We start from the raw sequence: 13,394 nt of genomic DNA on the forward strand, positions 1-13,394 counted from the left end.
AATCTTAGACGGAGTCTGCTGCAGATGGTCAACAAGCTTATACTTAGACTTCTTAATGATCCTCAGAAACTCCTCGGCTTCGTCATCAAGTTCTTTTTCCGACCCAACAGGCGTCGGTGCCGCTACAGGAGTACCCTCACTCACCACCTGCTTCCCTCTTGCCCTGGATAAAGCCTCAGCCTTATCTTTCTTTTCTTTCTCTCCATCCCCCCCTCTCAACGTATCGGGTGCAAACAACCTTCCGCTGCGAGTGAAACCACTAGGTCCGGCATTATCCACCTTTGAAACGGTGGTTTCACCTGCAGCCTGATCCTCCTGCTTCTCTCCATTGCAATATACCTCCCCACCATAATCCCGCGGCACAACATCGTCGCTTTCATATGGAATAGGCCCCGGTATCGTGATGGTAACTAGAGCTGCATCTGCCGACGCTGACAAGTTGATCGGATCAAAATAAATGGTTATGGTGGAAACATCCTCCCTCTCCAAACCAACCTTCTCAAACTGGAGACTTCCCTCGTCCATCATTCTCTGCACTGTATCCCTCAATAATACACACCCATTGGTAACGACCGTGCAAGCAGCACAACAATCATCACAACCCAGAAAAACTCCATTCTTCAACAACTGTCTCTTGACCTCAGCCAACGGAGTCCTTAACCGGTCCACGTCCATCACCCTAATTGTCCTCCTATCCTCGGAAATTGCATTCACCCCCATCTGACCATGCGCCGACATGGGATTAGCATTAGCATTTGGAGATGGAGCAAAATTGATGGCCTTGGAGTCTACCAGATCCTGAACCACATGCTTGAAAGCTTTACAATTCTCAACATTGTGTCCAGGGGCACCAGAATGGAACTCGCACTTGGCGTTCTCATCATAGTTGGCAGGCCTCTGATCCGGTCTCAACGGAGCCAATGTTCTTAGCTGAACCAACCCCAGATCTTTCAACTTCTTCAACAAGAAAGCATATGTCACAGGTGGTCTATCAAACTGACGATCAGTCATCCTCCCTCTCACTTGATACCCGGCCCGCTGTGTTCTCTGTTGAAACGGCTGTCGTTGCTGTGGTTGTTGCTGTTGTTGTGCAGGTTGATTATCAGCAGGAATTGTTACTACAGTAGTATGCTGGTAGTAACGATCCCTACCATGTCCTCTCTGGGCATACACAGCACTCGTGTCACCCTCCTTCTTACTCTGACCGTTCCCGAATGGCTTCTTCGACCCGGATGACGAAGCGTTTCCCTGTATCTTCCCCATTTTCAGCCAGCTTTCAATTCTCTCATCAGCCACTACGATGTCTGTAAAACCCGTGACGGGACAACCCACCATTCTCTCAGCAAAAGTCCCCTGAAGGGTACCCATGAACAAATCAGACATTTCCCTATCCACCAACGGAGGTTGAACTCTGGAAGCCAACTCCCTCCACCTTTGTGCGTATTCTTTAAACCCTTCATTTGGCTTCTGAGACATACCCTGCAGCTAGGTACGGCTAGGAGCCATGTCAGCATTGAATTGATATTGTTTAAAGAAAGCATCCCCCAAATCCTGCCAGCTCTTGATATCCGATGATCTCAAGTTAGTATACCACTCAAGAGACCCACCAGATAAGCTATCTTGGAAGAAGTACATCCAGAGCTTCTGATCCATAGTGTAGGCAGATATTTTTCGGACAAAGGCCTGGAGATGAGTTTTCGGGCAAGAACTCCCATTATACTTATCAAACGTGGGCACTTTAAACTTTTGCGGGATCACAATCCCCTCAACCAGCCCCATGTTTGTCATGTTGATAGCCCCAGGAGTAGCATCGCTTTCGAGAGCCCTGATCTTCTCTGCTAGCACCTGAATCTCTTTGTTTGGCGGCTGAATACCGTACTGACCAAACTGTTCGTTCAGCACAGAGAACTGGTCTTCTTTTTTATCCTCCATGGCCCCAAAGAAAGGAGGAAACTGACTATCCTTCAGATTGTTGCCCACAGGACCTAGCCCTCCGCTTGTAGCGAAACCGAAACCACCACCATTGTTGATCACTACACCAGCAGTAGTTGCCTTCCTCCTGGGATCACCACCATCCATAGAACCACCAAGACCATTGTTGGAAACACCCTCTTGATTATTGCCACTATTGGCAGCCGAAGCCCGCTCAAGCTTTTCCACCTTCTCAACAAGTGCCTTCTGCCCCAAGGTGAACCCTTGCATGACGTTGATCAACTCTCCCATCTTCTCCTTCAGCTCGAGAATGTCTGTGTTGGGGAGATCCATCAGTTTGGATTTGTTGCGTCTGGTAGGGTATCTGTGCGGACGAGCTACGTGCAAAGGAATGATTCTACGTGCGCGAGCAATGATTCCTGAAACAATCAAACACGTTAGAAACCGACACTTGCAAAATAGAAGACAAGTTATTATGATTCATGCATGAATGCAATGTCTATCCATATGAGGAACACTCTGTCTTTCGATCCTGGTTTCATCGAGACAGATAATAATTTGACAGCAACATTCTGACATCAATCATCTGGTTTCACCATACAGATCAGAGAGTTATGACTTAGCAAAGATATCACCCAACCATGTGTGTGTTATGTGAGTGCGCACAAAAAAGCAAATAAAGCTTGAAGATCAATCACTGAATGATAATAACCACTGTATATCAAAAGTGCGTAATACATGCAAGAGTCATACATCAGGCTTGATACAAATCAAGTTTACAATTCTCCAGAATCAAAAAGAAAATACAAGCAAGTGAATTCCGTCAACATGCTTGACGGTAATCCAACTAATGATGATAACTGCAACAAAAGTCTAAACTGAAGAAGGTCCCACAGAAGGCTCTGCATCATCAACCATCCTGGTAAACTTCACAGCGAACCTGAGCTCAGTGTTCTCCTGCTGAAGTCTTCCCACCTCTTTCTGATGAATCTTCATCTGTCGGAAATAATGGTCCCTCTCAGCAAGATAATGATCTCTCTCAGCCATAATCTTCACTTGCTCTTCTCCCTTAACCTTCAGCTTTGCTTCCCACTCGACAGTAAGGGCTTTGGCTCTAACTTCTCTCTGAGTCTTCACAAGGATTTGTCTTCTCTTCTCATCTTCAATGACCTTCAAAGCTCTAGCCAACTTCTCCTTGGTAATGTCATGCTCCTTCGTAGATGACTCTAACACTTGGTTGATCTTGCGGTAATAGGCGGTGTCTATCTCAAAACGCTTCACCTCCAGAGCATGTCTCTTAGCCTGGTCTTCTGCTTTCCCTTTGACTTCCTGATTAACCATTTGAATTCTAGCAACACTCATCTCCAACTCAGTCTTCTCTGCTTGCAGCTGATCTCTCTCCCTTTTCATCTCAAGGAACTCTTCCATACTGACAGAAGAATGGGATTCCTCAATCAACGGATACCAAGGATCACCCACAGGAAATGATAGATGCGTGAGCTCAACCCTCTTTCTGAGCCAATCATCAAATGGAGGGAAAGACCTGTTATTAGCTCTACCCCAAGAAAATTTGCCTTTCCTTTGAATGCGGCACCATGCATCAGACGCTTGCCTCAACGATGACTGATTACCCTCAACCGGGAAGTAGAAAGACTCCTGAATCTCACACTCGAGAGGAGGAACCTCCATAGCGAATCCCATTTGTCTCTTAAGAAGCGTCGGGTTATAATTAATACAACCTTGAACTCCTATAAGAGGCACATTGGGAAAACTCCCACAACTGCAAATGAAATCTCGTCCAGCCCCACTATTGTGAGTCCAAGCTATGTCCTTGGCTCGCAAACCCATCAACTTGGTTGCCCAATTTACAGTATGGTCAAGAAGAACAAAGGCACCTCTGGAAGGCAAATATCCCATGAACCACTTGTATAACAGTTGAGCACAACATCTAATCAATCCCCCACGCCGCTTCTCGTTCCGATTATGGACCGAGTAATAGACATCCCCCACCAAAGTAGGAATAAGATTCCTCTGCACAAACACCCGGATGACATTAATGTCTACAAAGTTCTTCTGATTAGGGAACAAGATGATTCCAAAAATGCTTACAGCAAGTAAAGCACAAACAACCTTCCAATCACCCAAAACAGCATGCTCCTTGGCTTTAGCCTCCAAGAAACTCAGATGAAAACCGGGCAACTTTCCTTTCTCCTTCAGACCTCCTTTAGTCACTTCGGGGCTCAAATAAAGAGCACGGGAGATCTCACCAACATCAGGTTCTTCCTTAGTAGCATAGAAAGGAACCTGATTTCTGATCTGAATACCCAGGATACCAGCATAGTCCTCCATCAAAGGTCCCAACAAGTAATTCGGGAAGACAAAGCATCTCAAACCAGGATCATAAAATTGGAGAAAAGTATGGATGGCGCTTCTATCCCCATCTGTAAGCCTGAAAACCATCTTCAGAATACCTCCATAAGCCTCACGGAACATCCCCACACGGTCAGGTGTAATCAATGCTATCATACCTTTCAGCACGTCAATCTTTGGATCAAAGAAACTGTAGACAACATCAGCTTTTAGGCCGGTCCTCATATCTGGAACAAGAATGTCTCTCAACCAGGATCTCAATCAAGAATGTCCCCTGCATATGGATAAACATGAGTTAGATGCGGATAAATGCAAAAAGGGAATGATGCAGATGCATGAGTGCAATGCACTGTGCCATCCTCCAAGTCATCTGATCATCAACTGTACTAGATTACGGTCTCTGAACTGATCACAACCATCTGAGGTACTGAGTAACCACAAATCCAACTCGGGGTTCTAAAATAAACGGAATCTGAGGATATATCACCATCATCACAGGAAAGCCACTGACCTGATAACAACAAGATCCTCTGAACAAGCAACCCCAAATTCAACCCGGGGATCTGAAATAAACGGAACCCACTGATAAATACCACGGACAAAACTCCGGCGTCTCAGCAATAAATATCCATAAATCCGACTGAACCAAAGTCACCATCAGAGAGTCACCAACAGAATCTGTGCTGTAGGAATCAACCCTCCCCTCACAGGTGAATTCTATAACGTCATCCTAAGGCGGATAATGGTCTCGACAATCGGACAAGATACTCAACGGGTTTGCCCTTTCGGGTGTGCCGTTGCAGCTCTCATAAGATTATCTAAACCAAAGATACGGGAAAGAACGGTCACCGAAGTCAACAGCTCAGAAGAGGTAACCCAACCATAGTGGAAACTCCATAATGGAAAAACTCTCTCAAAAGAACCTCGTCCGGCTTGTGGTATGTCACGTCACAACAACATGCCCAACCAACATGTGAGGAACGTGAGACCATGCTAATCCTAGGTGTATACTCGGGCCTGGGTTTTAGCCCTACTCAGAACACCCACCCCAAATCAAAGGAACCAAACCTGTCCAGAATCCATCACAATAATAATATGATGCATGCAAACATATATGCAAATATATACACAGTATAATAATCATAAATGCAATAAATAGAGCAATAAAAGCAACCAAAACTACCCTAAAGAGCGCTAGAATTGACTCGCTTAGGGAAGATGGACCAGCAAGAGGTCAACTTAAGTCCCCAGCAGAGTCGCCAGCTGTCGTAACGCGAAAAAGAACCGGCGGAAAAAACAGTTTTACAGAGCCGTCACCGACGCTATTCATCCTATGACGGAAAAGAAGCGCATGACTAACCTAAGAAAGGGAAAAGGAACGGTATTACGACCAGAGATTACAAGGTACAGGAGTCGGTTACGCAAGGGGAAGGTATTAGCACCCCTCACGTCCGCCGTACTCGACGGGATCCACGCTCAAAAGAATAGGAAAATGTTGCTAATAAACTGCTCAAAGAAATTGCACACACTGGAATAACAACACAGGTAAAAGAAGACGGAGGAAGTGGACTCGGCAGGATGTCGCATCCTAGGCCTACGTAGTTTGTCAGAAACAAACATCAGATTCAACGTATTTCGGGGAAATGGAGACATGCTCGCTAGGATATCGCATCCTATGCCTACGTATCTTCTCTATCCAGAGTAAGAATCAGAGCACTCGTAGCTCGGCTAACGCACGCCGAAACAAAACACCGAAAAGAGACGCTGAGACGTCGAAAGAAACACTCCAAAAGGAAACAGAAAGCTAATACATGGACTTATATCTAACTCCTCAAAACAAACAGGAAACAGAATGCCAATACATGGACTTATATCCGACTCCAAACAAGTTACAATCGCTAACCAGCAAACACCAAAGAAAAAGGTTATCAGATTGACAAACTAATAGGGAATCTGGAACTCGAGCCTAATAATTGTCACACAAACACAAAGAAACGCTGAGACGTCAAAAGAAACAAAAGGGTTGAACACACACAAAAAAGCAAAAGGGTGCCCGGAGAGATCTCGTTCGATCTCCTGCCTACGTATCTCATCTGGTATGAGAATCAGGGCGACGTAGTTCCCCTTAACAGGGGAGAAACACTCTCCTAACCAGAGACCAGGGAAGCAAACAGACTAATAGGGAGACTAAGACTCGAGCCTAAAAGTTGTCATGCAATCAGATATCCCTAAGTTGAGGTCTCTAATCATGCATCTAACTCACACAGGAAGCAAGTCAGTTCAAACAGCAAATAAACACCAATCATAAATGATCAAGCATCACACACTATATACATACAAGAGGCTCAGACAAACGGTTGGGCTTTAGTCAAGAGGGGTCATATCAACCTCGACAAACAAGCCAAACTGTAGGGGTATGCTGAAGCTCTTAACCACTAACATTGAGAGTTAGGGTGAAGCTGATGAAATGTGGTAATGAGGATTAGACCTCATGCTCTTAACCCTGGCCTGGGTGAGCTCAAATCAAAGAAAGCGTGGGGATCCAGAAAGAGGGATCCTATTCCACTTGACTGACTCTATACAAAGATCTTGGGTATTTGTTCAAGAGCATCAGCACGTAGTGCGAGCATAATGAACGACTCACTGAATAACAGGGGATTGATTGCTAATCCCTTCTATCTGTCAATTGCCTCATCTTTAGGTCTTATCAAGTAACATGCCTCACTTGGAGGTCTTTGGCACAAATGTAAACAATCACAATCAGAGCCTCATAAGGAGGACTTCAGCCAAATGCCTACCAAAAAGGTGACAGGACTTCCAGACTACATGGAGTAAGAAGGCTAAACTACCTCAGTGGTGTATCAACCATACTCCAAAGCTTAATCAAAAGCAAAGCTAGCAAGCAACTAATGTACCTGTACAAAAGCTTAACAGTTAGTATCTCAGACAACCAATCAGAAAACACACAGTGAAACTATCCAATATCTACACAATGCAAGTCATAAGTGCAAGCACTCAAGTGAGTTCATCACATCAATTGACCTACAAGACAACAAGGGTTAGTAATCAAAGGTATTGGCATCTCACAAAGTGAAACCAAACCAACCATTAGTGCCAAATGCTCAAACCTGAAACACAAAGCACAATTAGTATGTGTACAAACCACTAGTACAAAGACTAGGTTCAAAAGAAAGTCAAATGACCAAAATAGAATTCAATATTTTGCATAAAGCATATTCAATCAATCAAGAAAATGTCCTCAAAAGGACCAACATCAATTCACAATGCAAGGCATCAAATGATCAACATAAAACAAAGACCAACAAATGAGCATAAAATGGACAATCAAATTAGAAAATCCAAATCAAAACAGAAAAGCATCCAATGGCTATGAATTTTTTATACAAGCTTATCATGTTATGAACAAACATCATGCAAAAAATTAAATCCAGAAGAGCTCAAATGATAGGTAAACAAAAATGCACAAATTGAATACCAAAAATGTGACACAAATTGTCACAAAATATCTTCATGTGTCCAAAACAGTGATGGCATATGATAAAAATCTCAAATCAAAACTCAAAAATCATACTACATGTGAGGATCAAGCACACCAAATTTCAGATCAATTGGATCAACAATGGAGATTTCACAAGCAAATGAAGGCAACATATCAAAATGATACAAGGCTCAATCAAAAATTAACAATTAAAAAATCCAGAAGCAACAAATCATGAAATTAGTTCTATAAAATACTAGAGATCAACACAAGATTATGAAAAAAAATTGAAGTGAAATTGGATCATTCTACTATTTTTAGTGATTTTTTGAAGTTGAGCAAAATAAAATGACATAATATGAAATAATAGGAAAAACAAAGTTTGAATGTAATTCAGAATATGCACAGGCAAGTACCGAACCCACACACGCCAGGATAATGTGAATATCAAAAATTAATTCAGGAAATGCAACAGCGAGGAATCGAACTCATGCAAGGCCAGGTAAGTGAGAAATCAAACTGGAATTTAAAAAAAGCATAGCGAAGGAATCGAACTCGCGTGCGGAAGGTCCAGAAGCGCTCAAGTCAAAACCCTAGGGACTGAACCAGACGGCCGGAACAGTGTTTCCGATCGTCTTCTCCGGTGATATTCCGGTGGACACGCATCAAAAAATTTCCAGAAACTCATAAAATGCACATCAATAGAAAGGTCTTTCAACCAGGAACTCGAATATCATAATCATTTAATCCAAAACCTCATGAATTAAACGGATCGAAGGAAAACATTTTGGATCTCAAAACTTGAATTCAGCATATCAGGCTCATTACTTAACCAAATCAAAATCTAATTATATCAGCATCATCAGCAAGGCAAGCTCTACACATCTATGGCAAGAAAATGGCAAAACGAGAGGTTCGAATTTCACCTTACTTGAGATGCAGTCCTCAAAAACCGTGTGTTCAAGCCTCCAAAACTTCCAGATCTACTTCCTTTATCCTCTAATGGAGCTTTGTGCAAGAATTAGCAATTGGAAACACCTAGATCCATCTCAATTTGAAGCTTCCATTAATATGTTCAAGCTCTTGGCATGCATGAATCTGGATTGAATTGACCAAAGTAATGGTTGATTCTTGCTCCAAACTATCCCAGGATCATGAATCTACAAAGAAACTTGGTGTTTGTGTGAAGAATTTTTGAGATTTGAAGAGAGAGAAAATTGGGAGGGAAATGAAAATTTTGATCCAAATTATGTTATTCTCCTCATTACAATTATGATTTGGTATTTATATGGTGTGGTAATCATGCTGCTAATCACAATTAGGCTTGGTTAATTGAGATTAAGGAAAATATAAGGTGTTTTGCAAAATTGCAAGTGTGAGGTAGCATGTACAATCCATACGTGAACAGTGCCATGTTGAGGTGCAAATCCACTTAAAATCATCTAATAAACACAATGGAAGTGGTATTTTGTTTGTAGCATCAACCAAATTTGAAATATCCATTTTCCCTCCAAAATGCACATGTATGGACACATGACCATATGAGCTTCTTCCATGCAAGGCAAGGCTTAATTTAAAAAGTATTGGTCAAGACAAGCATTTTGCAAAAAGAGTGGACCAATTTGGAGTTTTGAATCAAAAGTTATGCCACTTTGAACATCCATGTATACTTTGTGATCATTTGGCCATAACTTCTCAACCAATCATCAGATGATCATGAAATAGAACTTTTTGAAAATGGGAGAGAAATATCTTCAACTTTCATGTTCACTAAAAATCCATTTGAAACTTCTTTGATGTTGAAAATTCAAGTTGAATGTGGACCAGAAACTTGCCATTTTTGGAAACTTTCAATTACAGGTCACTTTCCAATTTTGGAAACTTTTGCCATGACTTCAAAATCTTCAAGATAGATGTTTAAAATGACAAATGAACCTATTTTGAACATGATTGAGGTGTCTCAACTCATTTCCCCACCTCATAGCCCTCAGTTGACTGCACAGTTGACTTGTTGGTCCTCAGATGACCTTGACATGCCCTGATCATCTTGAGCCTCTACCACTTGAGAAAAATGCCAAAAAATGAAACCCTAGCTCATGTAAGCTCCTTATGATAACCATGTGATCCTCATCCCAATAAAAATACCTCATCTCCTTGAGAAACCTAAGCTGGAAGAATGCATTGATTAGGGTTGACCAGAGGTCAAAACCCTAATCCAAAGGAACTTGAACATGAATCATGAAACCCTTGGTGATGATAGAACCATGATGATGGTGATGTATCCTTGAAAACAAGATAATTCTCAACCTTTGAAATCCTGGTGAAAAGCAAACCCTCAGATGGTTGATCACCAATTCATAGAGACCTTCAGGCTTGAATCATGCACCTTCTCCATCTTCTGAAAAGACTTTGGAGGATGACTTTCTCATTTTCAGATGATATGAAAAATGCAATGCCTAATGCCCTAAAATATGAAATTCAATGTGTCAAACAAGTCCCAAGAAGAGGAGGGCAAATTTTGAGGTGTTACACCATCCACTTGGCCAAACGCCTTAAGGTGCCAAAGAACACACTTAGCAAATAAAATATCAAAACATAACATTAAATGAAACACGAGCGTTAATGAACCAATCAAAGGTAACGAACACATGTGTCATCTTAAACCTTCAAACATGAAAATCAAATTTATGAAACTCGTGATTTTGGAGGGAATCAAACATGGATCCAACCTCCCCACACCTCATCATTATCATCTTCACACTCATGATCTATTAATTGGATCTGAGTGTGGAGAATTTCTCAAGAACACAAAAAAATAACTTGAACTAAAAATAAAATAAAATGGTGGATATGGAGTAATCAAGGTTTAGACCATAGGGTTAAGCATCAGTGAGGAAATTTGAGCAATAGGGTAACTTGTTTGAGTGGAAAAGATGAGTGAAACTACCTGTTTGGAATCAAACTCATATGGTGACTCTAATGACTATGGATAGGTTAGGGAGGGTTGTTTCAAGGGGTGTTAGTGTTTCATAAAGCTTAAGTGATGTGGTGTGAAGGTCTCTGAGTGGTTAACTTAGGTTGAATGGACTTGGAACTCAGAAAGAGAAACTCTGTTTTTGGTAGAGAAATATGGTTTTGAGGCAGAGTTTTTCTGGCTTGAAAAGCTTCGGAAATGCATGAAATACCTTCCCCTATTTATAGGGAAGGTGAGGGAAAGGTTCGGTGGGAGTTTTGGAGGTGGGAAGTCTAATTTCACATGGATCCGAAAAGCCAAAAAGTGAGACTTGCTTGATAAGAGTGGCCTGTGTTTTTTATGCGACTCTCCTCCCTTCAGTTTTCTATGCAATTTAACATCAAATAGGTGGGACAAGGGAGCTTCAATCAGTGCTAATATCCCTTAAGTTTGTTGCCATTTTGGGAAAATTTTGAGTTTTACACATGACTCAGGTTTCCATATATTTGACCTTCTTGCACTCAAGTTGACTTGTAAACATGTCACACAATGTTATGTAACATGTTTGATACCAAATGGAAGTGAAAGAAAGTGGTTTAGGGACTTAGAGATTGATTTTGCAAATTTGATTGAATGTTGTCTGATGTGTGCACCATGGCAAGTCAGCAACTTTGAACTTGGGCCAAATGAAATTGGATTGTGAATTTTGCATGAAACTTGTGTCAAATGTTCTTTGACATGCCCTTGATTATTTGCAAAAAGAACTAGGTCAAAAGGAGTCGTGGTTTGAAAATGGCATTGAGGTAAAGTGGGGGTCATGGGCATGATTCTAGATTTGGCTAGGCATCTTGACCAGCTTGGCCAATCCAAAAATTGAGGTCCTTTCTCAATGAATTAGGTCTTGGACCTTTAAAAAAAGATGAAGAGGGATTAAATTAGGACAATTTACTTAAAGAATATCTTTAAAATCTTGAAAGGTAAAAAGGTTATAGGGTTTGGACCAAATGGTAGGCCAAACTTGCCAAAATGTGACTGACCATCATGCCCTAGAAATGTCATTTTGAGATTTCTTGAATTTTAAGGCACAATGATGGATGTTTAAAGCTCATATGATCATATATTAATGGAAAATGAGGCTTGGTGTTTAGTGGGATGACCTTAGGTCAAGTCCATGGGTAAAACCAATGCATTGGAAATTCAAAGTTCATGATCAAACCAAGGACTTGTGCCATGGATGAAATGGATGATTTCTTGATGAAATGTGGTTGAAAATTACTTGAATTGAAGGTGTATGAAATTTTGAATGATGGGACGATCAAGTGAGGCAAGGCATAGAAGTCAAGGGATGCACAAACTAGGGTTTCTTGGTCCACAAGTTCCATCAAGAGCCATAGCCAGAAAAATTAGGGTTTTAGGGTGCAATAGGTGTATTGAGGTGTTTCAAGAGGTTGTGGTATGAAAAAAGTTTGGATATTAAGGGTCCTCAATGGTATGAAGTGAATCATGACTTGTACAAGCCACTGAGGGTTAAGAACTAAGGTTGAGGTCCTTAGGTGACCAGATGAATCTTCACATATCTTCAATGATGGCTCACCATACAATTAGTGTTTTGGAGGTAAGGGAGTTGAATTGAGTGACCCTCTAAGGTCAAAGGAACTTGATGATGGAGATTAGGGTTAAGGTGGCTTGTGCACACCTTAACATGATCAAAGGATCTTGATACTTCTTAGATGAACCCCATGCCTTGAGTTTCTGGATCATTATGGTTGTAGATGCACATGAGATGTTGTATGAGGGATGTGTGCTCATTAATTAGGGTTATGAAGATTGTATGAAGTTAGGGTAAATTTGAGGGTATGACACATGCGTAGAAGGAGGATCTTGCCAGTTGCTATCAAGGATTTTATAAGCACTCTCAATTGATGGATGTCTTTATGAAATCAATCATAAGTTAGGTTGAGGAGCAACGTGTAATCTGATATTTTTAAGAAAAAAACTCCATCCACCAGTAGTCTCCTCTTCAAACAGAGCAAAGGCGATTGGAAAAATGTTATTGTTGCCATCTTGTGTCACTTCCATGAGTAGTGTTCCTTTATATTTATCTTACAACCATGTTTCATCAATTTGTATAATAGGTTTACAGAAAGAAAAATCTTTGATGCATAGTTCATACACTCGGAACAGTCGGTGGAATATGCCATTGCCACTAACACAAGTTCCGTTTGGGGTATATGTTGGCAAAGTCTCCAAAATGGAAATATTCCTCGGAGTATAATGCTTAAGTGCCACCAAGTATTGTGGAAGTTCTTTGTAAAATCCTCCCAATTTTCAAATACTTGTTCAACCGCATCAGTCCTAGTTATCCATGCCTTCCTGTACGAGGGAGTATAGTTGTATCGTGTAATGATATGCGAGATTATTGTACTCACCTTGAATGATAGATTCGTGCTAATGACAGACAAAATTTCATCGCATATTAACTAAGAGTTAAGTTTGCAATGATCCTGCATTAGATTGGTGATTATGCAAGTGTGAGTTGGACCCATAGAACCTATCTCCCAATAATCCTTCCTCTTCCAGTAAGATGTTGCCATCCGGAACATGCGGTCACATTACGGCACAAAATCTTATACCCCGTCA

This window comes from Lathyrus oleraceus, chromosome 7 (assembly GCF_024323335.1).
Source record: "Lathyrus oleraceus cultivar Zhongwan6 chromosome 7, CAAS_Psat_ZW6_1.0, whole genome shotgun sequence".
Taxonomy (NCBI): Eukaryota; Viridiplantae; Streptophyta; class Magnoliopsida; order Fabales; family Fabaceae; genus Lathyrus; species Lathyrus oleraceus.